The 26,795-nt window shown below is 40.0% G+C and overlaps 1 protein-coding gene and 1 long non-coding RNA gene across 8 annotated transcripts in view; one reads left to right on the forward strand and one right to left on the reverse strand.

The window, feature by feature from the left end:
* Positions 1–415: 415 nt before the first annotated feature.
* Pwwp3b (PWWP domain containing 3B) overlaps positions 416–26,795 on the forward strand; it is a 34,154-nt gene continuing 7,774 nt past the window's right edge. For 2 of the 7 annotated variants that reach the window (XM_063280256.1, XM_006257303.4), the window contains exons 1-2: positions 3,563–7,328; positions 13,188–13,244. The gene's annotated coding sequence lies outside the window, so the exon portion shown is untranslated. Of the gene's footprint in view, positions 640–3,392; positions 3,541–3,562; positions 13,245–26,795 lie in introns of those variants that run through there. The other 5 variants (XM_063280255.1, XM_006257304.4, XM_006257305.5 and 2 more) reach the window with 4 other exon arrangements.
* The window catches only part of LOC108349242 (uncharacterized), a 67,975-nt gene continuing 63,168 nt past the window's right edge, over positions 21,989–26,795 (reverse strand). The window contains exon 5 of the long non-coding RNA XR_001842751.3: positions 21,989–26,693. This is a non-coding gene — a long non-coding RNA (uncharacterized LOC108349242). The remainder of the gene's footprint in view (positions 26,694–26,795) is intronic.

Here is a 26,795-nt window from a genome sequence, read left to right on the forward strand (position 1 = left end):
GAGAAGGAGGAACAGAGAGAAGGGGGAGAGAAACAAACACAAAAGATGGCCAGCAAAACAACAACAACAACTACAAAAATGAAAGAAAAAAAAAAAAAACAAGGAACAGGCAAAAACCGTGAGGACTATTTTAACTACATCATTATTATATGAAAATAACAGCTGCCTCTTTATTTTTTCTTTTCCATCGGGAGTCACTCATGTATTTGGACGGAAATTGAAGGTATATTCGGGACCCACACTGTACCAAAATCTTTAAAAGGAAACTTGCTTGTGCCATGCATTGGTTTTAGTATTTTTTTCCCCAGAGCAAGGGAGCCCTCCTGTTCTCCCCCTTTCCCGCAAGAAGAGGCGGAGCATCCGGGGGCGGAGAAGAAGTCAAGAACGCCCTCAGTGGGCGGGGTGGAGCTGCTCTTATACAGGCTCCTGAGGCGCGGGCGGCCACTCGCTCGGGGCTCGCATGGGATACACATTTTTTCGTGAGGTTCAGACTGCTTAAGGGAGAGCCGCGGTGGCCAAGTGGCGGCAGCGGCTGCGGCGGCGGTGGCTGCGGCGGCGGCGGGCTCCAGAGGCTGCGTCTTCAGGCCTGTCCTGGAAGTAGGTGTTTTTGGAGATTTGTAGAAGATTTCGGTGTGAAAGGTGAGAAAAGTCGGGGCTGAGGGGTGAAAGTAAGAAAAAGAGGTGTCGCTTTGTGCGGGTCGCCTCTATAAGAGAAATGATAACTGAGCTTTGTATTCCAGATTGTTCTTTTAAAAGTCCAATGGGAGAGGGGTGGCGATCATATTACACCTGAGGAAAAATAATTCTTCACGAGGTCGCAAACACTAACTTTTGAATGGATCATTTGGTATTTCAGTCAAAAAGCTGTGGTGGCTATGGTAAATGTCTAGAAAAATCTTCGCGAATTAATCTTTTGTATTTTGAAAGAAAAGTTTTGATGTCGTAAATGAAAATTTAAAGTCTTTGGGATGCTGGCTTTCAGCTTACTATGTGTTGTGTTTGCCACAGATACTAATGTTTTTGGTGAATTCTGATTAATAGAATACAATAAAGTATAATTTGCAAATTCAAGTGCTTCAGGGAGCTCGAAATGTGGTTATTTGTCAAAGAAACTCAGTGTTTTAAAAGATTCAAATTTTTAATAATATGTAAAAGATGATCTCTTTCTACATCTCTGCTTACCTATCAAGAGGATGAGTCCTGAATGGTATAAAAATATAAAAGGTAAGAGTGAGAGGCTGGCATGGGGGTGGTAAAAGCCTGGATTCCCAGTGCTTGGGAGGTGGGGTGGTGATCAGCAGTTAAAAGCCAGCTTCCAATACTTAGTGGAGGCTACACTAGGCCTTGTCTCAAAACCAAACCCTGAGCGATCATAAAAGCAATAAACAGTCATTACAATAAACAGAATAAATGGTACATCTAATAATAAAGGATGCCTCATATCAAAGAACATCAAAGGTAGTGCCCGATGTGTTTTCATGTTTCACTGAGGATGTAGGTACTCCATCGGCCTAAATTAACTGAAGAGAGAATTTCAAACGACAGGGGGAAAAGCTACTTGGGAACTGTCTATGAGGACTGAATACATGTAATTTCAAGAAGTGCATTCAAGTGTACATGTGGTGAAATAATACAATCAAAAGTAGTAAACAACTCAGGCAGAGCATACTGAGCACTCAGGGTTTCATTAGAGACTTTCATGTAAGGACTTTTGCACTCAGATATAAAAATGGAGGCGAAGGGGAATAATTTGTTTTGTTACAGGTGCTTGAACAGATGCCCACATGCATTCCATTGTCTTAAGCTACAGCTGGATCTTCCTGTGGATCTGAGAAGGCTGCTTACCCAATTCCCTGTGCTTGCTTAAAATTCAGCCAGTTCCGCTATAGTCCAGACTGCTTCAAAGAGGAGATAGTTATATACTCTTGAGAAAGTATTTAGAAAATGTTCAGTATACAGGAGATAATATGCAGGCTATCATTGAACATTATTTAGTTGTACAAAGAACAAAGTGCCTATGGCCTGGCCAGATGGCTCAGTGGGTAGAATCCATGTGGAGATGGAAGGAGAAAATTGACTTTACCTCTGACCTTCACCAGGACGTGTATACTGAGCAACTACACATGCACCACCTCAGTCACACACACACACACTTAATAAAAAAAAGTGAAATAACTCTAAATGTGATGATAATAGGTTTAAGGGTCACGCTAAAATTAAGGACGTTTCAGAAACTTCTGTATATTATACTCTCAAATCATTTACAAAAAAGAGTATTGTATGTTAATAGAATGGGTATAAGAGAAAAATGAATATACAAATGGTAATTTTTTTAATTGGGAATGTAATCAGTTAGGGAGAAAAATATTTCAACTTATATACATATCTTCAGTTTAAAAATAGCATATTTGAGTTTTCATTAGGAGAAAATTTAAAATCTAGAGATATGGAAGTCTTTAAAATAGTTCACCAATGATAATGCGGAAATTATTGATATGTAAATGCCAAGTATATTATTGAGGAATAGACAATTTCAAAAATATTCAATTATAAGTATAAAACATATAGTAATAGGTCAAGCAAACTGTCATATTTTGATCACTATTGTAATACAAGTCTAAAATAATAAGCATTGGATATTTTATAACCTAAACCCTAGAATGAGAAGTTTGTGATCCTGTTTTTGTACAGAACACCGAGAGACAGAGACAGAAAGATGGCGAGACAGAGAGAGACTGAGACAGACAAAGAGAGATAGAGAGAAACAGAGAGAAAGCCAGAGAGATGACAGAGGAAGGAGATGTTTAAGCTGAGAATGATAATTCTGGAAACTCGAGAAAACCAATAGTTGCTCCCACTGTCCCTCAACTGATTGTCTGCAGTTCTAGTGTTGGTCAAAAGATGGCACTTCCCAGGTCTCCTAAATGTTTTCCAGGCAATCATTTTTATAAAGTGGACAAACAAATGAATTGTTTTGTCTTAGCAGACAACACATTTGCACAGGATGTGATTGAAAATATCTGTTGTATATAGTATGAAAACTCCATACAAAGAGAGTGAGTGCTGTGAGAATTTACAATGTACCCAGAGTGACAACAAAACCCAAAGTAGATTGATAGAATGCAGCTAACAGAGCAAGCAAGGAAACTGTTGGGTCCCTTCTTTTATGTCTCTACCTCATAATTTTCTGGATGGAGAGTCTTTCACCATGAAACAAATCCAGGGTTGTTCTAAAAACCATTGCAACGTATATGAATAAGCGGGAAAATGAGCCTATCATGAGACTCCAAGGGATGTGCATTCCTGTGCCTCATGACAGCCAGAGTGTGGACAGGCAGTTTCTCTGCATTTGTCACTTTATTGACTTTATTTTCTGTCTTCCTTTTGCCTAGTCCTGCCTTTGGTACCACTTGTGACCAGAAAAGCAGTGCAGCCGTACAAGGACCCAGAAGGGTGAGGGCTCTGCTGGGCAAACAGCTAAAGTGTGACTCAAAACAGCTGGACCATAGTGTCAGACTACCAGAGAGCCTGTGACAGAGGGTAAGACACTTCCGGTTTCATCAGACTTCTTACATTTAAAACATTTTGAGATCGCAAAGGTTCATTTATTGTGGATCTGTAGTATTTTAAATTGAAAACTGCCTTTGTTTCAGAGCAGGTTTCAGTTGAAAATTTGGGGTACAGCTTATTTGGCTCCCTATTTGGAAGCCAGGAGCTGTGGAATGAAAGTTTGAGAAAGCCCCTCCTGTTTTAAAGAGAAGTCATGGTACTGGCCATCCCAAAGCCGGCCTGTAAACCGGAATAGCGAGTCCTTGAGAACTGCTGTAGGTTGTTATCTCCACATACCACAGGCACAGTTACTAGGGTTTCTTAAGATCTGCTTAAAGGCCCCAAGGCTTTCCTTAGAAGGAAATCTGTGTGCTTTCCTGCATAGTATTCATAGTGGCTTAAGGCACTCACTTCTTCTCTGGCAACCATCACCAATCTCCCGACTCCAGAGTTTGTGCTGTGTTGTTGAAGTTGAGTCCTCTGTCTTTTGTCCACGAGATTTTCTTCAATTATCTTGGATAAATGGGACAGCAGCAGCAGCAGCAGCTCAGAAATCATTAAAACCTACCATTCTCCAGTAGAACCAAGAGATGCCCAGAAGTCTCCAGTCATCCTGGAATACAAATAATGTCCCCCACAGTGCCAAAGACCCTCCTACTCGATTCCCTTTCTTCTTTTACAACAGAAGAAAAAGGCTAAAGATAAGGGATCCGGTTTCTGTTATCTTAGTCCTTCCTGGTCTTGTCCATCCTGCCTTCTTCTGATTCTGTTTGCTTTTCTGACCAGCACCCTGTCTCCACTCTCATTGTCCACCCACCTTTCTACTTGTCTGAGTAAGCTTTTTATCTAGTCCCCTTTCTTTGGGGTTATGTTTTAATCTAACCCGGTTCTCACTCATTGAAAATATTTTCTTTAAGCTACCTTGTGAATTTTCAGGGAAATGAAAACCAGGCTAATAAGATAAGGCTTCTTGGAAAACACTACAGGGGGCTGCACTTTTTTATTATCACATCATGAAATTGTGGTTACTGTTTGATATTGAACAACCTAGGTTTAACATTAGAGGTCCGTGTGACTCACTCCTCTTTGAACAGGCTATCTGGGGTGTGGAGATGACAACCTAAATTTGTGTGGGAAGAAAGGTAATAAAGATTTCAAAGCCACAATCTGACTTCCTATTTGAAAAACATTACCGTAGTGCTCCCCTGTACCATTGCAAATCCTGACATTGGAGCCTACCGACAGAGACCGCCACCTCACCAACAAACCCTCTATTCCGTTTCCAAAGCGGATACAGAATCACTTTGACATTGTCTGACCTTTCTGCTTAGGATCTCTGGAAGAATGATGGCTTCTTTCTGTGGAGTTCCCAGTGCAAACAGTTTTTTTTTTCTTCTTGTTCCCGTTTGTTTATTACAGGAAGAGTCTTGCTAACGGTCCCGCTCTGTTTTCTCTGTTCATCATTGTTAAAATTGTCAGGAGATTATTCATGTTACCTGTTCTCTCTGTTAATTAATGGGATCTTATAATAGCTTAGAATTTTTGGTTTTAAACATAGCATAGCATTATCTTAAGGGATGTAAACCTCAGAAGTGTTATCCCCAGGCAGTGTGGGTAAGATAAAGCTCTCCCTAGGAACTACCACATCAGAGTTAAAGCTCAGGAAGAAGGGATGGCTAATCATTAATAAAGCAGAGTGAAATGAGCCTTTCCCTGCCTAAGTTTATGGCATTCAGTGTTGTTATCACAGGAACAGGTAGCTCTGAAAGCAAACTGACCACCAAGCTTCAGCTTGCCATACGGGCTCTAAGGTTAGGAGGATGTTGTGATTTATGCCAGTTATGGTCAGCACAAAGGCATGGTGCACCAAAATATGCTAAGACAGAGACAATATTAAGGGTGGCAGCATCTTGCTAGTGTCTTCAGCACCAGGGTTGTGATGTTGAACCACACTCAGTTTCAGATTACAGTCACTGATTTCCTCAAAATCTAAGAGTAAACAATATCACCTCGCATTCTAGCAAACAGGCACACTGCACCCTGGTGCAGGGATAGGGAGAGAATGGTGATGGGGAGAGAAAGCATATTGTAAGCAGACAGACTTCCTTTGACTTTAAATTGATTGTTAAACCTTTTCTGGGTTTATAGCAGGACTGTGATTCTACCCCCTTGTAATCTTACCAACTGTTGATTTTACAGTTTCTTTGCTGCTTTTCAGTCAAACTGAGCTTTAAAAAATGACTAAAGTCTTAGTTACATTTGCATCTTTTTCATGATTAAAGTCAGTGGATATATTTCGTATGGCCCTCTATTTTTATGTTGAGTGTTTGGGTTTTAAAGAACGCCACTGAATAAACTGATAGAAAACGGAGTTGGACGGGGACGGGGACGGGGACAGAGACGCCAAAGTGTAAGTAAGCTCTAGTACAATGGTAAATTGCAGAACACCGATAATGGTAAAAGTCAAGTGGGCCTTATAAGAAAGCACCAAATTTAAGTAAATACTGCCAAATTGGTTTGAGGCTTTTAGCAGTACAGGGACAAACATATTTGGAACGGCTCGGCATGGACCTGCTTACAAGGAAGCAGAGCATTCCCCTAGAATTTCATAACCTATTAATGTCCTTTTGTCCTTTGTCCATTTATTTTTACTCTGCTGTTTATTTCTAATTAACATGTAAGAGCTACCTTAGGCTGCCTTGAAGGTTGATGTTTCGTCTCATTTTTCGGTGGGTTTTGTTAGTTTAGTGTTTGAGGTAGGTGCTTACTCTCTAGTCCAGATTTTCACTCTGTAGCCTAAGCTCCCTTACTGCCCCCCCAGCTACCTGCCTCAGTTTCCCCAATGCTGGGATTATAGGTGTAAGGCGCGCAGCACCCACTTTAGAAGAGAGATATTTTGCCTTGAAAACAAACTTGTACCAAGTTTGTCAAGTTTTCCCATTTTGGCGTACTATTTTTTACTATAAGGTCTCCCTCCTTGGTTTCAGTATATTCACATACACATTTCTTCAAAGAATTTAATTAGTGTTTCATATTTAGAAATGACTAAAATGTGTGAAAGTTTTAGAAGGATGAATAAGACCTAATTATATATGCACACACAGAAACATCACACACACTCAAACACCACGCACACAGGCACGCACGCACATGGGCGCATGCGGAAACACACACACACACACACACACACACACACACAAACACACACACACACCACAGCAAGTGGTGGAGGGAGCATAATATAACAACATCAGGACCAGGAAAACTAACCTTTCAAAGACTTAATTTCCCCCTAATAAGGTATTATTAATTCACCTCAATCACTAAGCGGGCCATGGCAAATATTTTTAAGACATTTTGAGCAGCTGGACCTCAATTTAGTTTGCAGAAATAAAGTGGCAGAATAGGCAAAACAAAACATTTTGTGTGTTGCAAAAGATATTCTTATCTAGGTCTTTAATATATGTTAAAGATATTTCTGCATTTTTTTCAGGGAGGGAATCATCTGCCCTGATGCTTTGAATGCAAAGTAAAGGACACATGTTGCCTTTCTGCTTTCTAGCTTAAAAAAAAAAAGCCCATGTTTTTCCTTTGCAGACTGTAACAAGTCTGAGTCTGAGTTGGCTTTCGCCCCTCCCCAGGGGCTCTTCCCTGCAGCCCCCAGCACGAGAAGGGGCGGAGCTTATGCCTGCTGGTGGGAAGCGCGCAGCAGCGCTCGTCCTGGGGGAGGGGTTGCACTTCTCAGGCGGCGGCGGCAGCAGCAGACTAGGAGCTAGGAGGTAATGGCTGTCTTAAAGCCCGTTATTTTCTGGCAATTTCTTCGCGTTTTGGTGGGAAGGTGGAGAAAGAAAATAGAGAGTATTGCCTGGGAGAGGTGGGAACGCAATAATGTTTTGATAGATTTGTCGTAACTCGGATGGAATTAATCTTTAGGAATTTGGGGTTTTCGGATAATTTGAAAGTCCGTAGTGTGGGGAGAGGTGATCAGATTGCAGCTTCTAAAATAAGACTTCAGTGAGGCATGCCGTTCATGTTCATTTTCTTACGTGGCATTCCATGTTTGTGTCTCTGGTAGTTTTTTTTTTTTTTAAATCGGATTTTGTTTTAAACATTTGCATTCTGCCAAAAAAAAATAACTGGCAGAAAACGCAAACATTAAATGAATGATATAGAAAGGTACATGAGCTTGGAACGAGATTTAGATACGCTGTGGAGTGATATCACTTGTAAAAAAAATGCGCCTTTTCCTAACGGGGGCGGGGGCGGGAAACTAGACTCCTTGAGTCTCCCACTGTTTGGGTATAGTTGGTGTTGGCAGAAGTGAAGCAAAACCTTTTCTTTTTATGTGAACTGTTCCCAGCATTTTCAGAATTGCTTTATTCCTGGATAATTTTTTTTTATAATTGGAAAGCAAAATGATGCTGAGACAGCAGACTATGTTATCTCAAACACACTTGAGCACTCACACACACACTCACAGACACATACATAAGTACCCACAGAGATACGAGCTCTCATAACCCTTTGCTTTTGCTGAAAGAGGATTTTTTTCCTGGACCCAGTCAAACAAGGAGCCAAGTTGTGTAGACTTACAACCCTGGGTGTTTCCTGCTGGTGAGGACTCCTCTCAGGCCACAGGTAGAGAAAACAGTGATCTGTAAGAACCATTATGTTTTTCTGTGTTATCTCAGTTTAAAAGTGAGATAGGGGACTTGGTTTAATTCTCTAAGCAGTTTTAAAAGTATTATGCAGCACGATACTTCAATCCTATGGAATGTTTCATAGCTGCCAAATAAAAGTGAAGCTGTAGTGATTTGAAAAGCTGTCTGCAAAGTAGAAGTCAGTGGAAGAAAAGGAAGTTTAGAATGGCCTCAGTGTTTTAAGTCATTTAAGCAGAAAAACTATGATTAACAAAGTGTGTGTCACCAAAATCAGGAAAAAGGAGTGTTGATTTTCTAATGGAATTTGTATGTGATGGGGTAGAAGCAGTCTTACCATCTCTGTTTTATAGCCTCTTTCTGTTGGTTTGTTTTGTTCTGTTTTGTTTTGTTTGAGACAAGTTCTGTATAAACCAGCCTCCCCTGGAACTATGCAATTCTAGGCTAGTGCATGGCAATCCTCACGCCTCAGCCTAATGAACGATGAGAATGTAGGCATGAACAAATGTGCTGGATTTAAAATCATCTCTGACCTGCATTTAGTCATTTTCTAGTAATATTGAAAAAAAAAAACTTGATATAACATGCTTCAAAGTTGGAGGGTGGAGGGATAGAATTTGAAACAGTGCATTATTATGAACCAAACCATCAGGTATGGTGTCTTATATCTGTAATCCAAGTATTCAAGAGCCTAAGGCAGGAGGATTGCTTTGAGTTTTAAAGTTCGCTTGAGACTGCAAAGTGATTTCCAGATCAACCTGGGTTGCCAAACAGCACCCCTGATTCAAAGAACCAAAACAAACAAGAAAAGCTGGTTTGTAATAGTACGGAATCATGTGTGTATATATGAATATGTAAAGTATACAGGCAATTTTTAGTAGTTAGTCTTTCTAAAATTATACTTTTTTGTAGCTTTCCCATATTTGATATTTTCAGTAAACATGAAATTTATAGTAAAGACTTTTGTAGGTAGAGACATTTGGATTCCACCTTTTCTGCAATGCATAATAAAGCTCTGGTTTTTCAGCCTGGTATATTCTAGAAGCCTAAGCTGCTGACTGGCAAGATATAGTTCCCACTCTTCTCCAAGGGCATGATAGTTCTGCTTCTGGACACAAGAGGGCGCTTACCAGATAGCCTAATTTTTCTCCAGACAAGTGTTTTTTATGAAGTGAGCAAACAAAACAGAGAAACACATTTTGTATTAGAAAAGTGCAAGACAGCATGTAGTATATAATGGGAATTCATTTGAAAAAGTCTGTGTGTAAGGAAGACAAAGCCCCATCCAAAACTGATGTGAGGACTCTAAACACTTAAAATGGAGTTCATACGGATTGGTTCATAGTAGACAGAAAGCTCTGTTATTTCCATTCTCTTCTGTCTCTGCCTGGTAATGTTTGCTAGCAAAATGGCATGAGTACAAGAGTTTTGATGGGGAAGTTTATTTATGATTTCTAAAACCCATTTTATTAGTTTGATTCTCTGTTCCTTTTTGGCACCACCTCAGTTAATAGCACATTTGCAGCGTACCTGTGATCCATCAGAGCACTAGAAAGCCAGTGCAATTGCAGACGTGCCCAGCAGAGTCAAGGCTCTGTTGGGAAAGCAGCTGGAGTGAGAATCAACACAGCTGGATCACAGGGCCAATGCGGGTCATGTGACAGGGGGTAAGGGCCTTCCCATTTCATAAAACATTTCATATGAAAAACATGATGTTGAAGATTTGGCTTCTTTGGTTTCTGGTTCAGTAGTCATAGCATAACAAATTAAAAGATCACACGTTGTAATTCTGGTAAAGAAATAAGTACAGGTGGTTCTCCGTGGCCAATGATTTGATTTGTTTTCCTTCTACTTTATTATGGTTCAGAAAACACTGGACCTCAGTAGAAGTAATGCTTTCAATCTGTATTTCTTTTCCTAAACTTGTAGTATGTAGGACCACTCAACTTTCTAATCAATACAGGGTAGCAGCAGTGAGCCACAGCTTTCAAATTACTCAAAATGCTGTTTCCCTTTTGGCACAGGCTCCATTAATATCCCATTTGCAAGTGATACAGGCAGTGTCCTGTGAGCCATTTTGAGTCCCCAAAAGGCAATGCAAATGTAGACATATCCAGCAGAGTAAAGGCTCCGCTGGAACTCAGCTGGAGTGAGAATCAAGACAACTTTCAGTCATGTGATCATGACAGGAAACAGAGCTGTTTGGTCCAGTGCACTGCTGCCAGTGCTCTTTTTGTTTGTTTGCTTCTTTTTTGTGTGTATGGGGTTTGTATGTGCGACACCTACGTGCAATACCCTTGAAGACAAAGGAAGGTGATGATGCTCTGGTACAAGAGGTAAAATGGTTTGTGAACCACCACGTAGCTGCTGGGATTCAAGCCCAGGACCTCTGAAAAAGCAGCCGGTGCATTTAACCATTCCTCCAGCCCCCTGTGGTTTGTTTTTTTGAGATAAGGTCTCTATAGTCCAGGCCAGCCTGATACTGGCTACGTAGACTAGATTGGCTTAGAATTTACAGCCCTCTGCCTGTCTCTGCTTCCTTAGTGCTGGAATTATATGGAACCACAGCCATCTCTACTAGTGATTCTGGAGTGAGAGAGAGGGCTGTGTGTGTGTGTGTGTGTGTGTGTGTGTGTGTGTGTGTATCCTAGTATGTCCACAGAACAACTGAAATGCTGTTAACTGTGATGTTTTCAAAGTCTAATGAGTTCCTCTGTATATGATTCTAAGTTGAGGAAAATGCATGTTAAAACTCTACAATGATATTAGAAAAAATGTTCACAATGATAGCTACTTTTGGAAGTCCTGTCCAAGCCAACTGTATGCCTCACAAGAAAACCTTGGAAAGCATCATGACAATAAGTAGCTATGTCAGTCTTTCCAAACCTCTGACTGTCATCCTCTTAATGATAGGTTACTATGTTATCTGGGCCAGCGGAGGAGACACAGACGCTGAATTCTATCTGGTTGATAGGGGTAGATAAAGAGCTCTGGCAACTTACCCAAGTTAAAAGAGCAATCCCTAGACTAAACTGTGAAAGCCCCAAGACTACTAAAGTAATAATGGAAATGGTGTCCCTGATGGACTCCCTGCTCCCCTTGCCTGTGTCCCACTTGTCAACAGCACACATACTCACTCCCTTCATACAGTGACTGCAATAAGGACTATGTCCTAGGACGTTATAAAAGTACCTTCGTAAAATAATTTAAATAATCTTCCAAGCCACAGTTGTATATCTTGACCTAGTGCCTGTAACTTTTTCTTAAGTTTTAAAGATTTATTTGTGTGTGTGTGTGTGTGTGTGTGTGTGTGTGTGTGTGTCTATGGAGGCCAGAAAAGGGGTGTTGGATTTCCTAGAGCTGGAGTTCTAGGCAGCTGTGAGCCTCCTGGTGGTGTGCTGGAAAATGAACTCTGGTTAGCTGAAAGAGCAGCGAGCATTACAGACCGCTGAAACATTCCTCTGCCCTCCCCAACTCTTTTGATAAACAGCCATCTTCTAGTTTTATACATTCTAATTACTTTCTCAAGCTTTTTTATTGGATTATGTATATGTTCGTGGGGGTGGCACATGCTCGGGTGTATTTATATGCTCCTCACATGTTTGGAGGTAAGATATCTTACTGAGCCTGCAGTTCCCTTGACTTGGCTAGATTGGTTAGGTCCAAGGATCTTCTGTCTACCTTTCCAGAACTGAGATTTCAGGCACAAGCTCAGATCTCCACATATGGCAAACATATTACTGACTGAGATAGTTCCCTGGCCCTTTATTTAAGCTCATTGTAAGTTTTTAGAAGCACCTACACAGGCATCTAAAATGATCGCTTCTCTGGTTAAGCCAGGTAATCAAACATAAACTCCTGGAACCTAAAGGCTTTTGTGAATGATTAAAAGCTTACTGAATGATTCCTTGCCTAAATCTAGATGTACTAATGAGGCATGTCCATATTTAGACCTTCTGTGGTTTATACTGAACACTTTTTTATCACCTTCTTCTTGGTCAGTGTGTACCTGGTGTTGTTCACTTAGGCTGCTGCTGATCTCTAAAAGGTATTTATGATGTGGAATATGTTTTAATATCAGACAGTACAAGTTGCCCATTCAGTCTGCTAATACAGTTAGAACTGGGTTCCAAACCCATGCTTTAAATATTCTATCGAAGCACCTTGCCATAGCACCTGCCTGAGAAAATTGGTATTTAGATATTTGGTCTACTGTCTCTCTTATGGCCTCAGCAAAATATTAGAATCAGGGTGATAAGAATAAGTCTGGTCCTTCCTAGATTTTTCCCTATAGATGCCGCAGAGTTATGAGGAACACATTTCTTCAAGTTTCCAGTAGTGGATTCTAGACAGGTCTTTCAGTCTGTTCCTTCAGTGAGGAACAGCACCGTCTAATAGTCTGGGCATATAATAGAGCTTTGTTTATATATGTGTTATGATGATGTGTTCTGAGGCCCTGGTGTCCTTTTCTTGGATTTTATTCTTTAAAAGGTTTCTCATTACACAATCCACAGCCTTCACACTGAGATCCTCTCTATTGGCATTCTGTAGATTTCCATAGTCATGATGGTATGCAGATCTGCTTAGTTTTTGTTCTCTCTTTTTTAAAGCTTTTGTGTCATGCTACATACATTTGATCAAAGATTATTGAGTTTTTTCTCCCTGGCAATGATATACTACATTGGAATACTGTGTTATGTGTACCTCAATGCTAAGGGTCACTGAATAGTTTGCATGTCCTTTGAAGGTCTAAGATTATTTTAACAATGTCTTTAATAGTGTACATTGACTTCACAATGGTCTTTGAGCATATTATAATGCACAAAAATACTGATATGTATAATGTAGGTAAGCTATCTCTTCGGGATTATGAAGCTGCTTTTCTAGGGGAATACATGAGTAACCAGCTCTCCCATCTTGAGTCATAGAATTTGACTACTCTTTTTCCCCATCTTTCTTACCTCTTCTCTCTCCTTACAGCTATATATTTGACTGGCATGGAAGGCCTTCAGGATAATTAAAGCTGAGCCAAAGAGAGTAAGTTTCGTAAGCTGTAGGATACTAGCATCTTCAAGTTTTTTTTTGACATTTGTATTTTGCTAACTCAAAGGAAGAGCTTGCCATCAAAGGCATGAACGCTTACAAGGCTTACATAATCATATCAAAAGTTACATGTCTTGGAAGCCTCCCAAATGCTTTAAAAATTAACACAGTAATAAAATATTATTGGAAATTAAAATAATTTAATAGAGAACAGGTTTTGTTCTGTATTTAAAAGGATATTTTTTCCATCTTTATTAAATTGGGTATTTCTTATTTACATTTCAAATGTTATTCCCCTTCCCAGTTTCCATGCCAACATCCCCCTAACCCCTCACCCTCCCCTTCTATATGGGCTTCCCCTCCCCATCCTCCCCCCCCATTACCGCCCTCCCCCTAACAATCACGTTCACTGGGGGTTCAGTCTTAGCAGGACCAAGGGCTTCCCCTTCCACTGGTGCTCTTACTAGGATATTCATTGCTACCTATGAAGTTGGAGCCCAGGGTCAGTCCATGTATAGTCTTTGGGTAGTGGCTTAGTCACTGGAAGCTCTGATTGGTTGGCATTGTTCATATGAGGTCTCAAGCCCTTAAAAGGATATTTTAATTCTTACTTTTGGTACACACAGCCTTCTTTGGTAGTCAGTTAATCTAAAGAAAAACTCAAACTCCGTGTATTCTCATTACTATCAGAGTAAAATGTAATTGATTTTATGGGTTATATTCTAGTTGGCGGATGCTCTCTTCTTTTGAAGACTCACATTTATCGAGGCATACTTTGCATAGTTAAATTCACTCTTTTATAACTGTACATATTGATGAGCTTTAACAAACTTAGTCTCAAAGCAATACAATAGGGTGATGGAATGTTTTGTTAACTCCAATATGACATTCAGACCTCATTGTAGCTCATGTACTGTCTCTATCCTACTTCCTGACAATCAGCAACGTACTTCTGTCTCTGTGGACTTTCTTTTCCTGAGATGTTATGTACATGGAACAATAAAGTAATCTTTTGATTCTAGCATTTTTCACCATATTCATCAACAGATAGATAGTATTCTATTTATACATGCAATATTTTTATGTATAAGGAGTATTGAATGATATGGATATTCTATAATTTGTGTAACTATTCATTAAGGGATTTAATGATTATGGCTAAAGTAGTTAAAGAATTCAAAGCAGACCCTTGCCAGACAGGGGGGTGGTTACCTTCTCTTGAATAAATACTTCAGAGTGGAATTATTGGCTTTGAAGGATTAAGAATGCTTAACTACATTAACAACTTCTGGGCTATTTCTAAAGTTATGTTTGATATTTTTTCAATATATGAGCTACTCTGCATCATTTTCTGAAATCTCTCTTGTCAATGTTTAGTCTCTTTAATACCAGCCATTATTATAAAGGTGTTAATGATGCCTCATTATCATTTCCTTGTAAGTATTTACTAGTGGTAATGAACATATTTTCATGCCTTTAATTGCAAATTGTGTACCTATTTTGAGATGTTAGTCTTAGTAAATTCTAAGAACAATTGTATATCCTGGACATAGTCTATAAGAAATATATGTTTTGCACATATTTTCTACAACTCTGATTTTTTTCATTTTAGTTTTGAAAAAAACTTCAAGCCAAATTTTACTATTTTTTAATGCTTCATGGTTTTTTTCTGGCTTTTTATTTTCTAATAAAACTTTGGCTCATCCAGGTGTTCAAAGACATTCTCCTAGTATTTTATAGATTTGGCTTTATAGAAATTTGATTTCATATAACTGGCTCATGACACATTTTGAATGATTTTGTTTATAGTCCTACCTAAGGGGTCATGATATAAAAAATATGCTTAAAGTGTTCCAGTAAAATGTATTGAAAAGAACTTTTCAAAAACTGATAGGCATTATTTACTAGTTTATTTGTGACCTGTTGGCTATATATGTCAACCTTACATCAATAGTATAGAATCTTCATTACCATAGTCTTGAGCTCAGATAATGTGAGTCTTCCACCTTTTCTATTTCCTACTCAGTGTCATTCTGGCTCCTCTACTTCTCCAAACATATTTCAGAGTTATTCTTTCAACTTCCACAAAAGGTCTGCTGGAATTTTTATTTAAGTTATAGTGACAATAGATATATATGGAGAGATACACCCTAAAATTAGTGTTTCTGTCAATTCACATGTTACATATATCCCTGTTTATAAAACTTAATTATTTGCATCAGCATATTAAAGTTTCCAACACACTTGTTCTTGCCCTAAGTTTTTCTTTTTTGAGATGGAGTCTCTCCTTGACCTGAAACTTGCCAAGTGGGTAAGTGTGGCTGGCCAGCGAGCTCTGGGGAATCCATCTGTGTCTGCCATCCAAGTACTGGGTTACAAGCACAAACCACAACACCTGGCTTTTTAAATATGGGTCATGGGGATCCAATTCAGATCGGAGTGCTTGCAAATGCAAACACTTCATGAACAAAGCTGCCTCCGAGCCCCGCTTCTTGTATTTTTAAAATAAAATTATACATAGAGTTTTAAAAGTTAAGCTTTAAATCTTTGTTGTTAATCTTTGTTTAGAAAAACAGTCAACTCTAGATTGGTTGATTCATTAGAATTCTCTTTATAGTTCATTCATGTCATCTAAAATGCAATTTTACTTTTACCTTTCCAAGACATACACAATTGGTTTTCGGGTCTTACTCAATTCACTGAGGCCTCTAATCCAATGTTGATTAGAAATGGTAAAAGCAAATATATTTACTGTGTTTCTGGTTTTAGCAGAAAGGCATTTCGTGTATCACCACCAAATGTAATGACTGTGGGGCTTTTGTAGATGTTGGTGATCTGATTGAGGAAGATTGATGTGTTTTATAATGGGATCATTTTTCTTTCCTGAATATCTGGGATATTGGCAGATACTCTGCCTCAGTTACTACGATGTTTTCATCATTTTCAGTCCTCTAGCGTGGTAAGTTGAATTGACAGATTTGGGAATGCTGAACAATCTTTACATTCCCAAGTATGAATTTCACTTGATCACGATATATCTTTTATCTACGCCATTGCTTTGAGCAGTGGCATTTGATGAGGATTTCTGCATCTGTGTTTTTAAGAGAGAGTAGTAAGTAGTCTGTGGTTTTCTGTACTTTTTATTGTGTTATTGGCAATATCAGGCAAATGTCAGTGTCATAAGACTATGTTCGATGGTGTTCCTTGTATTTTGTCATCTTATTCTTACTGGCTTGCATTATTGGGTTTTTAAGTAAAGGCTGATGCACTACACGACTTTTTCTGCACAACTGTTTACCCTAAAATGTCATCAGCCCCAATATACTTGTACCACCAGAAGGGAGACTGTCTATTTTCATGCCCATGCCCTCCCTTTTGCACAGCTGTCATTATTAAGTACTAGTTTCATGATGACACAGGAAGTAGTGTCCTGAGCAGCCTCAATGTTGGGAGGCATCTTAGGACCTGGCCCTTGAAAGTTAGACCATTCTCAGCACTCTTTCCTTTCTCCATGGTAGGTAACCTCAAATTTGAATATCTGAGTGACATATGGAAGGCAGCTATGCTGACCATATACCATAAGGCACACACATGTGTATGAACACACACACACACACACACACACACACACACACACACACACACACACACACACACACACACAGGAGAGAGAGAGCCTCAAAGCCTTTCTTCATTGACATACTTCCTCCAACAAGGCTATGCTTCCTAATCCTTCTAAAACAGCTCCACTCCTGGTGAACCACCACCACAATCTAAAGACTGTATTGTATCACCTCCTCCATGATTTTCTTGTGCTATCATTTTTTTTTATTAACTTGAGTATTTCTTATATACATTTCAAGTGTTATTCCCTTTCCCCGTTTCCGGACAAACATCACCCTCCCCCCTCCCCTTCCTTATGGGTGTTCCCCTCCCAAACCTCCCCCCATTGCCACCCTCCCCGCATAGTCTAGTTCACTGGGGGTTCAGTCTTAGCAGGACCCAGGGCTTCCCCTTCCACTGGTGCTCTTACTAGGATATTCATTGCTACCTATGGGGACAGAGTCCAGGGTCAGTCCATGTATAGTCTTTAGGTAGTGGCTTAGTCCCTGGAAGCTCTGGTTGCTTGACATTGTTGTACTTTTGGGGTCTCGAGCACCTTCAAGCTCTTCCAGTTCTTTCTCTGATTCCTTCAACGGGGGACCTATTCTCAGTTCAGTGGTTTGCTGCTGGCATTCGCCTCTGTATTTGCTGTATTCTGGCTGTGTCTCTCAGGAGCGATCTACATCCGGCTCCTGTCGGTCTGCACTTCTTTGCTTCATCCATCTTGTCTAATTGGGTGGCTGTATATGTATGGGCCACCTGTGGGGCAGGCTCTGAATGGGTGTTCCTTCAGTCTCTGTTTTAATCTTTGCCTCTCCCTTCCCTGCCAAGGGTATTCTTTTTCCTCATTTAAAGAAGGAGTGAAGCATTCACATTTTGATCATCCGTCTTGAGTTTCCTTTGTTCTAGGGATCTAGGGTAATTCAAGCATTTGGGCTAATAGCCACTTATCAATGAGTGCATACCATGTATGTCTTTCTGTGAGTGGGTTAGCTCACTCAGGATGATATTTTCCAGTTCCAACCATTTGCCTACGAATTTCATAAACTCGTTGTTTTTGATAGCTGAGTAATATTCCATTGTGTAGATGTACCACATTTTCTGTATCCATTCCTCTGTTGAAGGGCATCTGGGTTCTTTCCATTTTCTGGCTATTATAAATAAGGCTGCGATGAACATAGTGGAGCACGTGTCTCTTTTATATGTTGAGGCATCTTTTGGGTATATGCCCAAGAGAGGTATGGCTGGATCCTCAGGCAGTTCAATGTCCAATTTTCTGAGGAACCTCCAGACTGATTTCCAGAATGGTTTTACCAGTCTGCAATCCCACCAACAATGGAGGAGTGTTCCTCTTTCTCCACATCCTCCCCAGCATCTGCTGTCACCTGAGTTTTTGATCTTAGCCAATCGCACTGGTGTGAGGTGAAATCTCAGGGTTGTTTTGATTTGCATTTCCCTTATGACTAAAGATGTTGAACATTTCTTTAGGTGTTTCTCAGCCATTCGGCATTCCTCAGCTGTGAATTCTTTGTTTAGCTCTGAACCCCATTTTTTAATAGGGTTATTTGTTTCCCTGCGGTCTAACTTCTTGAGTTCTTTGTATATTTTGGATATAAGGCCTCTATCTGTTATAGGATTGGTAAAGATCTTTTCCCAATCTGTTGGTTGCCGTTTTGTCCTAACCACAGTGTCCTTTGCCTTACAGAAGCTTTGCAGTTTTATGAGATCCCATTTGTCGATTCTTGATCTTAGAGCATAAGCTATTGGTGTTTTGTTCAGGAAATTTTTTCCAGTGCCCATGTGTTCCAGATGCTTCCCTAGTTTTTCTTCTATTAGTTTGAGTGTGTCTGGTTTGATGTGGAGGTCCTTGATCCACTTGGACTTAAGCTTTGTACAGGGTGATAAGCATGGATCGATCTGCATTCTTCTACATGTTGCCCTCCAGTTGAACCAGCACCATTTGCTGAAAATGCTATCTTTTTTCCATTGGATGGTTTTGGCTCCTTTGTCAAAAATCAAGTGACCATAGGTGTGTGGGTTCATTTCTGGGTCTTCAATTCTATTCCATTGGTCTATCTGTCTGTGTCTGTACCAATACCATGCAGTTTTTATCACTATTGCTCTGTAATACTGCTTGAGTTCAGGGATAGTGATTCCCCCTGAAGTCCTCTTATTGTTGAGGATAGCTTTAGCTATCCTGGGTTTTTTGTTATTCCAGATGAATTTGCAAATTGTTCTGTCTAACTCTTTGAAGAATTGGATTGGTATTTTGATGGGGATTGCATTGAATCTGTAGATTGCTTTTGGTAAAATGGCCATTTTTACTATATTAATCCTGCCAATCCATGAGCATGGGAGATCTTTCCATCTTCTGAGGTCTTCTTCAATTTCTTTCCTCAGTGTCTTGAAGTTCTTATTGTACAGATCTTTTACTTGCTTGGTTAAAGTCACACCGAGGTACTTTATATTATTTGGGTCTATTATGAAGGGTGTCATTTCCCTAATTTCTTTCTCGGCTTGTTTCTCTTTTGTATAGAGGAAGGCAACTGATTTATTTGAGTTAATTTTATACCCAGCCACTTTGCTGAAGTTGTTTATCAGCTTTAGTAGTTCTCTGGTGGAACTTTTGGGATCACTTAAATATACTATCATGTCGTCTGCAAATAGTGATATTTTGACCTCTTCTTTTCCGATCTGTATCCCCTTGATCTCCTTTTGTTGTCTGATTGCTCTGGCTAGAACTTCAAGAACTATATTGAATAAGTAGGGAGAGAGTGGGCAGCCTTGTCTAGTCCCTGATTTTAGTGGGATTGCTTCAAGTTTCTCTCCATTTAGTTTAATGTTAGCAACTGGTTTGCTGTATATGGCTTTTACTATGTTTAGGTATGGGCCTTGAATACCTATTCTTTCCAGGACTTTTATCATGAAGGGGTGTTGAATTTTGTCAAATGCTTTCTCAGCATCTAATGAAATGATCATGTGGTTCTGTTCTTTCAGTTTGTTTATATGATGGATCACGTTGATGGTTTTCCTTATATTAAACCATCCCTGCATGCCTGGGATGAAGCCTACTTGATCATGGTGGATGATTGTTTTGATGTGCTCTTGAATTCGGTTTGCCAGAATTTTATTGAGTATTTTTGCGTCGATATTCATAAGGGAAATTGGTCTGAAGTTCTCTTTCTTTGTTGGGTCTTTGTGTGGTTTAGGTATAAGAGTAATTGTGGCTTCATAGAAGGAATTCGGTAGGGCTCCATCTGTTTCAATTTTGTGGAATAGTTTGGAAAATATTGGTATAAGGTCTTCTATGAAGGTTTGATAGAATTCTGCACTAAACCCGTCTGGACCTGGGCTCTTTTTGGTTGGGAGACCTTTAATGACTGCTTCTATTTCCTTAGGAGTTATGGGGTTGTTTAACTGGTTTATCTGTTCCTGATTTAACTTCGATACCTGGTATCTGTCTAGGAAATTGTCCATTTCCTGAAGATTTTCAAGTTTTGTTGAATATAGGTTTTTATAGTAAGATCTGATGATTTTTTGAATTTCCTCTGAATCTGTAGTTATGTCTCCCTTTTCATTTCTGATTTTGTTAATTTGGACGCACTCTCTGTGTCCTCTCGTTAGTCTGGCTAAGGGTTTATCTATCTTGTTGATTTTCTCAAAGAACCAACTTTTGGTTCTGTTGATTCTTTCTATGGTCCTTTTTGTTTCTACTTGGTTGATTTCAGCTCTGAGTTTGATTATTTCCTGCCTTCTACTCCTCCTGGGTGTATTTGCTTCTTTTTGTTCTAGAGCTTTTAGGTGTGCTGTCAAGCTGCTGACATATGCTCTTTCCTGTTTCTTTCTGCAGGCACTCAGCGCTATGAGTTTTCCTCTTAGCACAGCTTTCATTGTGTCCCATAAGTTTGGGTATGTTGTACCTTCATTTTCATTAAATTCTAAAAAGTTTTTAATTTCTTTCTTTATTTCTTCCTTGACCAGGTTATCATTGAGTAGAGCATTGTTCAATTTCCACGTATATGTGGGCATTCTTCCCTTATTGTTATTGAAGACCAGTTTTAGGCCGTGGTGGTCCGATAGCACGCATGGGATTATTTCTATCTTTCTGTACCTGTTGAGGCCCGTTTTTTGACCAATTATATGGTCAATTTTGGAGAAAGTACCATGAGGAGCTGAGAAGAAGGTATATCCTTTTGCTTTAGGATAGAATGTTCTATAAATATCCATTAAGTCCATTTGGCTCATGACTTCTCTTAGTCTGTCTACATCTCTGTTTAATTTCTGTTTCCATGATCTGTCCATTGATGAGAGTGGGGTGTTGAAATCTCCCACTATTATTGTGTGAGGTGCAATGTGTGTTTTGAGCTTTAGTAAGGTTTCTTTTACATATGTAGGTGCCCTTGTATATGGGGCATAGATATTTAGGATTGAGACTTCATCTTGGTGGATTTTTCCTTTGATGAATATGAAGTGTCCTTCCTTATCTTTTTTGATGACTTTTAGTTGAAAATTGATTTTATTTGATATTAGAATGGCTACTCCAGCTTTCTTCTTCTGACCATTTGCTTGGAAAATTGTTTTCCAGCCTTTCACTCTGAGGTAATGTCTGTCTTTGTCTCTGAGGTGTGTTTCCTGTAGGCAGCAGAATGCAGGGTCCTCGTTGCGTATCCAGTTTGTTAATCTATGTCTTTTTATTGGGGAGTTGAGGCCATTGATATTGAGAGATATTAAGGAATAGTGATTATTGCTTCCCGTTATATTCATATTTGGAAGTGAGGTTATGATTGTGTGCTTTCATTCTCTTTGTTTTGTTGCCAAGATGATTAGTTTCTTGCTTCTAGGGTATAGCTTGCCTCCTTATGTTGGGCTTTACCCTTTATTATCCTTTGTAGTGCTGGATTTGTAGAAAGATATTGTGTAAATTTGGTTTTGTCATGGAATATCTTGGTTTCTCCATCTATGTTAATTGAGAGTTTTGCAGGATACAGTAACCTGGGCTGGCATTTGTGTTCTCTTAGGGTCTGTATGACATCTGTCCAGGATCTTCTGGCCTTCATAGTTTCTGGCAAAAAGTCTGGTGTGATTCTGATAGGTCTCCCTTTATATGTTACTTGACCTTTTTCCCTTACTGCTTTTAATATTTTTTCTTTATTTTGTGCGTTTGGTGTTTTGACAATTATGTGACGGGAGGTGTTTCTTTTCTGGTCCAATCTATTTGGAGTTCTGTAGGCTTCTTGTATGCCTATGGGTATCTCTTTTTTTAGGTTAGGGAAGTTTTCTTCTATGATTTTGTTGAAGATATTTACTGGTCCTTTGAGCTGGGAGTCTTCACTCTCTTCTATACCTATTATCCTTAGGTTTGATCTTCTCATTGAGTCCTGGATTTCCTGTATGTTTTGGACCAGTAGCTTTTTCCGCTTTACATTATCTTTGACAGTTGAGTCAATGATTTCTATGGAATCTTCTGCTCCCGAGATTCTCTCTTCCATCTCTTGAATTCTGTTGGTGAAGCTTGTATCTACAGCTCCTTGTCTTTTCTTTTGATTTTCTATGTCCAGGGTTGTTTCCATGTGTTCTTTCTTGATTGCTTCTATTTCCATTTTTAATTCCTTCAACTGTTTGATTGTGTTTTCCTGGAATTCTTTCAGGGATTTTTGCGATTCCTCTCTGTAGGCTTCTACTTGTTCTCTAAGGGAGTTCTTCATGTCTTTCTTGAAGTCCTCCAGAATCATGATCAAATATGATTTTGAAACTAGGTCTTGCTTTTCTGGTGTGTTTGGATATTCCGTGTTTGCTTTGGTGGGAGGATTGGGCTCCGATGATGCCATGTAGTCTTGGTTTCTGTTGCTTGGGTTCCTGTGCTTGCCTCTCGCCATCAGATTATCTCTAGTGTTACTTTGTTCTGCTATTTCTGACTGTGGCTAGACTGTCCTATAACCTGTGTGTCAGGAGTGCTGTAGACCTGTTTTCCTGTTTTCTTTCAGCCAGTTATGGGGACAGAGTGTTCTGCTTTCGGGCGTGTAGTTTTTCCTCTCTACAGGTCTTCAGCTGTTCCTGTGGGCCTGTGTCTTGAGTTCACCAGGCAGGTTTCTTGCAGGGGAAAAATTGGTCCTACCTGTGGTTCCAAGGCTCAAGTTTGCTCGTGGGGTACTGCCTAAGTCCTCTCTGCTGTGGCAGCAACCGGGAAAATCTGTGCCGCTCCTTCCGGGAGCCTCCGTGCACCAGGGTTTCAGATGACGTTCGGTGTTTTCCTCTGGCGCCTGGATGTGCACAGAGTGCAGTCTCTTCTGGTTTCCCAGGCGTGTCCACCTCTCTGAAGGTTCAGCTCTCCCTCCCACGGGATTTGGGTGCAGAGAACTGTTTATCCGGTCTGTTTCCTTCAGGTTCCGGCAGTGTCTCAGGCGCAGGGGTCCTGCCGCTCCCGGGCCGTCCCCTACGGGAACCCAGAGGCCTTATACAGTTGCCTCTTGGGCCAGGGATGTGGGCAGGGGTGGGCAGTGTTGGTGGTCTCCTCCGCTCTGCAGCCTCAGGAGTGCCCACCTGATCAGGCGGTGGGGTCTCTCTCCCACGGGGTTTGGGAGCAGAGAGCTGCTGCGGTCCGGGATCTGCTGGTGTGGGACTTCCGATAAACACAGGAAGTGCCCGGCCTTAGAGGAATTTTGCCTCTGTGTGTCCTGAGTTGCAAGGGAAAAGTTGGTCCTACCTGCAGTTCCAAGGCTCAAGTTTGCTCGTGGGGTACTGCCTAAGTCCTCTCCGCTGTGGCAGCAACCGGGAAGATCTGCGCCGCTCTTTCCGGGAGCCTCCGTGCACCAGGGTTCCAGATGGCGTTTGGTGTTTTCCTCTGGCGCCTGGATGTGCACAGAGTGCAGTCTCTTCTGGTTTCCCAGGCGTGTCCGCCTCTCTGAAGGTTCAGCTCTCCCTCCCTCGGGATTTGGGTGCAGAGAACTGTTTATCCGGTCTGTTTCCTTCAGGTTCCGGCAGTGTCTCAGGCGCAGGGGTCCTGCCGCTCCCGGGCCCTCCCCTACGGGAACCCAGAGGCCTTATACAGTTGCCTCTTGGGCCAGGGATGTGGGCAGGGGTGGGCAGTGTTGGTGGTCTCCTCCGCTCTGCAGCCTCAGGAGTGCCCAACTGATCAGGCGGTGAGGTCTCTCTCCCACGGGGTTTGGGAGCAGAGAGCTCTTGTGCTATCATTTTATAACTTCTGGAACATCAGCACTGCTAATTTTTTCACTATTACTGTCCTATTATTTTGGAAGTACCATAAATATTAAATCCTATAGTGTCCAGATTCTAAGTGGCCCACTCCATTGTGAAGTATCTTCCCCTTATGTGAAGGCTGTACCTTGTTTGCAATTAGCATAATTTGCCAAATATGAGGAATTGTCACTTACTACCATGATTATATATGAGACTGTTTTAGCCAAATGGTGGAGAAGTAGGAAAGGATGGGAGAGGAGAAAAGGAGGCGGCAGGCTAGATGCAGAATCAGGGACAATAATTTTCTTTTTAAGATTCAGTGACTCTAAGCACATAATTCATTAAGATTCATTATATTGCACAGCTGTTCATCCCACCTGCAGGTATAGACCATTTTTTATTTACAATGAGGGATTTGCACTGTGTCTTGGTGATTACAAACATGAACTCTGGAGTCAGAGTACCTAGGTCCAAATGCCCTGTGCCAAAACACTGTGAACATTTTTATAAACATTCCATGATCTCTCTAATGCCTTATTTACAAAATGAAAATGCCAAAAATGCTCACTGCTTTAGTCTATTATAACAGGGTACTCGAGACCAAGAAATTTCTCCGCAATGGGCAGATATTTAGCTCACAGTTTTGCAAGCTGAAATTTTCAAAAACTGGGGAACCATATCTGCCATGGGACTTCTTATTATATCATAAGGCCACAAAGAGTAGCATATAGTGAAAGAAAAAAACAGGAGAGAAAGTAAGAAGGAACGAAGTTCATCACCTTTTTCTGGAACCCATCTCCACAATGACTAAACCACTCCTGCAATCTGATATTAGGAGATTCACTGGAGTTTTAATCAACTCATAAAAGTCTCTCATCTCTTAACACTTATGCACTAAGGATTTAAATTTCCAAAACATAAACTTTGAGGGATATGTAGAACCTTGCTAACAAGAATGCTTGGCATGTGGTAAGAAATCACTGGCATGTATCCTTAATATTAATACTAGTAATTTTTAAGTAGGATCCAATGAGTTAATACCTGGCTAATAGTGAGTTACAAGGCATGTAAAAGTGATAGATATTATATATTATTTTACACCATCTACTTCATAATAATAAAGTACAATTTTAGCCTTTTTCATTAGCAGTTATCATTCTTCTCATCCTTCTGAAAAATGGTAAAGGTAAAAACAAGTCCATGGAATTTGTCTAAGATTGGCTAAGTTGTGCATGCTATGGAAAATAGACAGGAAAGTATAGTTTGGAAGTGTAATAACTATTTTATGTGCACTTGGACATTCAAATGAGTAGGTAAAATGATATAAGGTATATAATCAAATAATTCTTTTCAATTAAATAAAGTCATATATCATATCTCAGCCCAGGAATCCTCTTTAGATTAAATAATAATTAGTATTCTATAAGAATGATTTTTTTGGTTATTAGAAAATCATCTATTTTTGTGCTGCTATTCTAAAGACAGGCAGGGAAATACAGGGATATAGCTAAGATATAAGTTGTTCCATAAGTTGATATCAAAATATGGTAGTCCACTTAGGGGCTTATGATCAATCGTCCATTTCTAGTGAGTTACATCATTTTTCTACTTCATTTCTTAGCTCAAAATAGCTTTCCAAAGTGTACCTATCTATTGTGGTCAACTTCTAGTGAACATGAAAAACAGGGAAAGTGAGGTAGTGCATCCAGGCTCGTAGTTTATCCTGTTTTGGTGCCATTGCCTTTAAAAGCTTCACAGATATGCAGTGAGACAAATAAAAAAGCCTTCCTGTGGCAGAGAGAGTTCTACAGCAAACTCTTCATTTTCCTCCGGAATCACAAGGAAACTACATTCCCTAGGCGCTACTGTAGTTTCCACTCAACACCTGAGTTCTGGTTAGAGGCCACAGGCCAGTGGTGGTATTTGCTAGAACTAGCCCTTAAAACTGTCCACAAGACTGTCCAACATCCCTTTCAGATATCTAACCAGACACAACTTATGTAACCAAAGGATTCCAGGCTCAAGAAGATAGTAAAGCCGTAGGACGGAAGAAGTTTGGGTCCCTTAGTGATGGCCTAAAACAGAGCATTCTCCTTTCTGGTGACTCGATGACCTACTTTAAAACTGTTTGGGAAGTGAATGTGTGAGATTTGTGACTACCACAAACATTGTGTAATTTATTTATTAGCACCACCAACAAAATCCCAGCCTAGAGAAGACCTTTATTAGTCTATTAGTATTTATTACCCTGACACTAAAGGTTATATAAATGTGATTTAAAAAACATACATTTAATATGTATACTGTATGAATAATGCCATATAATGTGTTATACTGAGGCAAACAAAATATCTCACTTCTCAAGTTATCAATTGTAATTTAAGTATAATTATACTTAAACTGGCTTTCTAATTTAAAATTACCATAGAGATATTCTGAGGAACAAAGGACATGCAAAATAAAAACAAAGTCTCCCAGCATTGAATTTCCCAAGCGTGAAACAAAACAGAAAGTACTAGAAAAAACAACTTACTGTTACAGACTGGGATACACAGAAATGGCTAGCTTCGTTCCAAAGAAATGATTTTTTTCACCTTCTAGTCAGAAGTAAACATGTATATGAAGCAATCGCTGAAGGCTTTCCTGAAGAATGTAAGAGAAGAACTGAGTCAAAGTAGAGGTATACCATGTTTTTGGGGACAGAAAAGAAAAAAAATCTTATTGAAAATAATGTAAAATTGTTGT

The sequence above is a fragment of the Rattus norvegicus genome, chromosome X (genome assembly GCF_036323735.1).
Source record: "Rattus norvegicus strain BN/NHsdMcwi chromosome X, GRCr8, whole genome shotgun sequence".
NCBI lineage: Eukaryota > Metazoa > Chordata > Mammalia > Rodentia > Muridae > Rattus > Rattus norvegicus.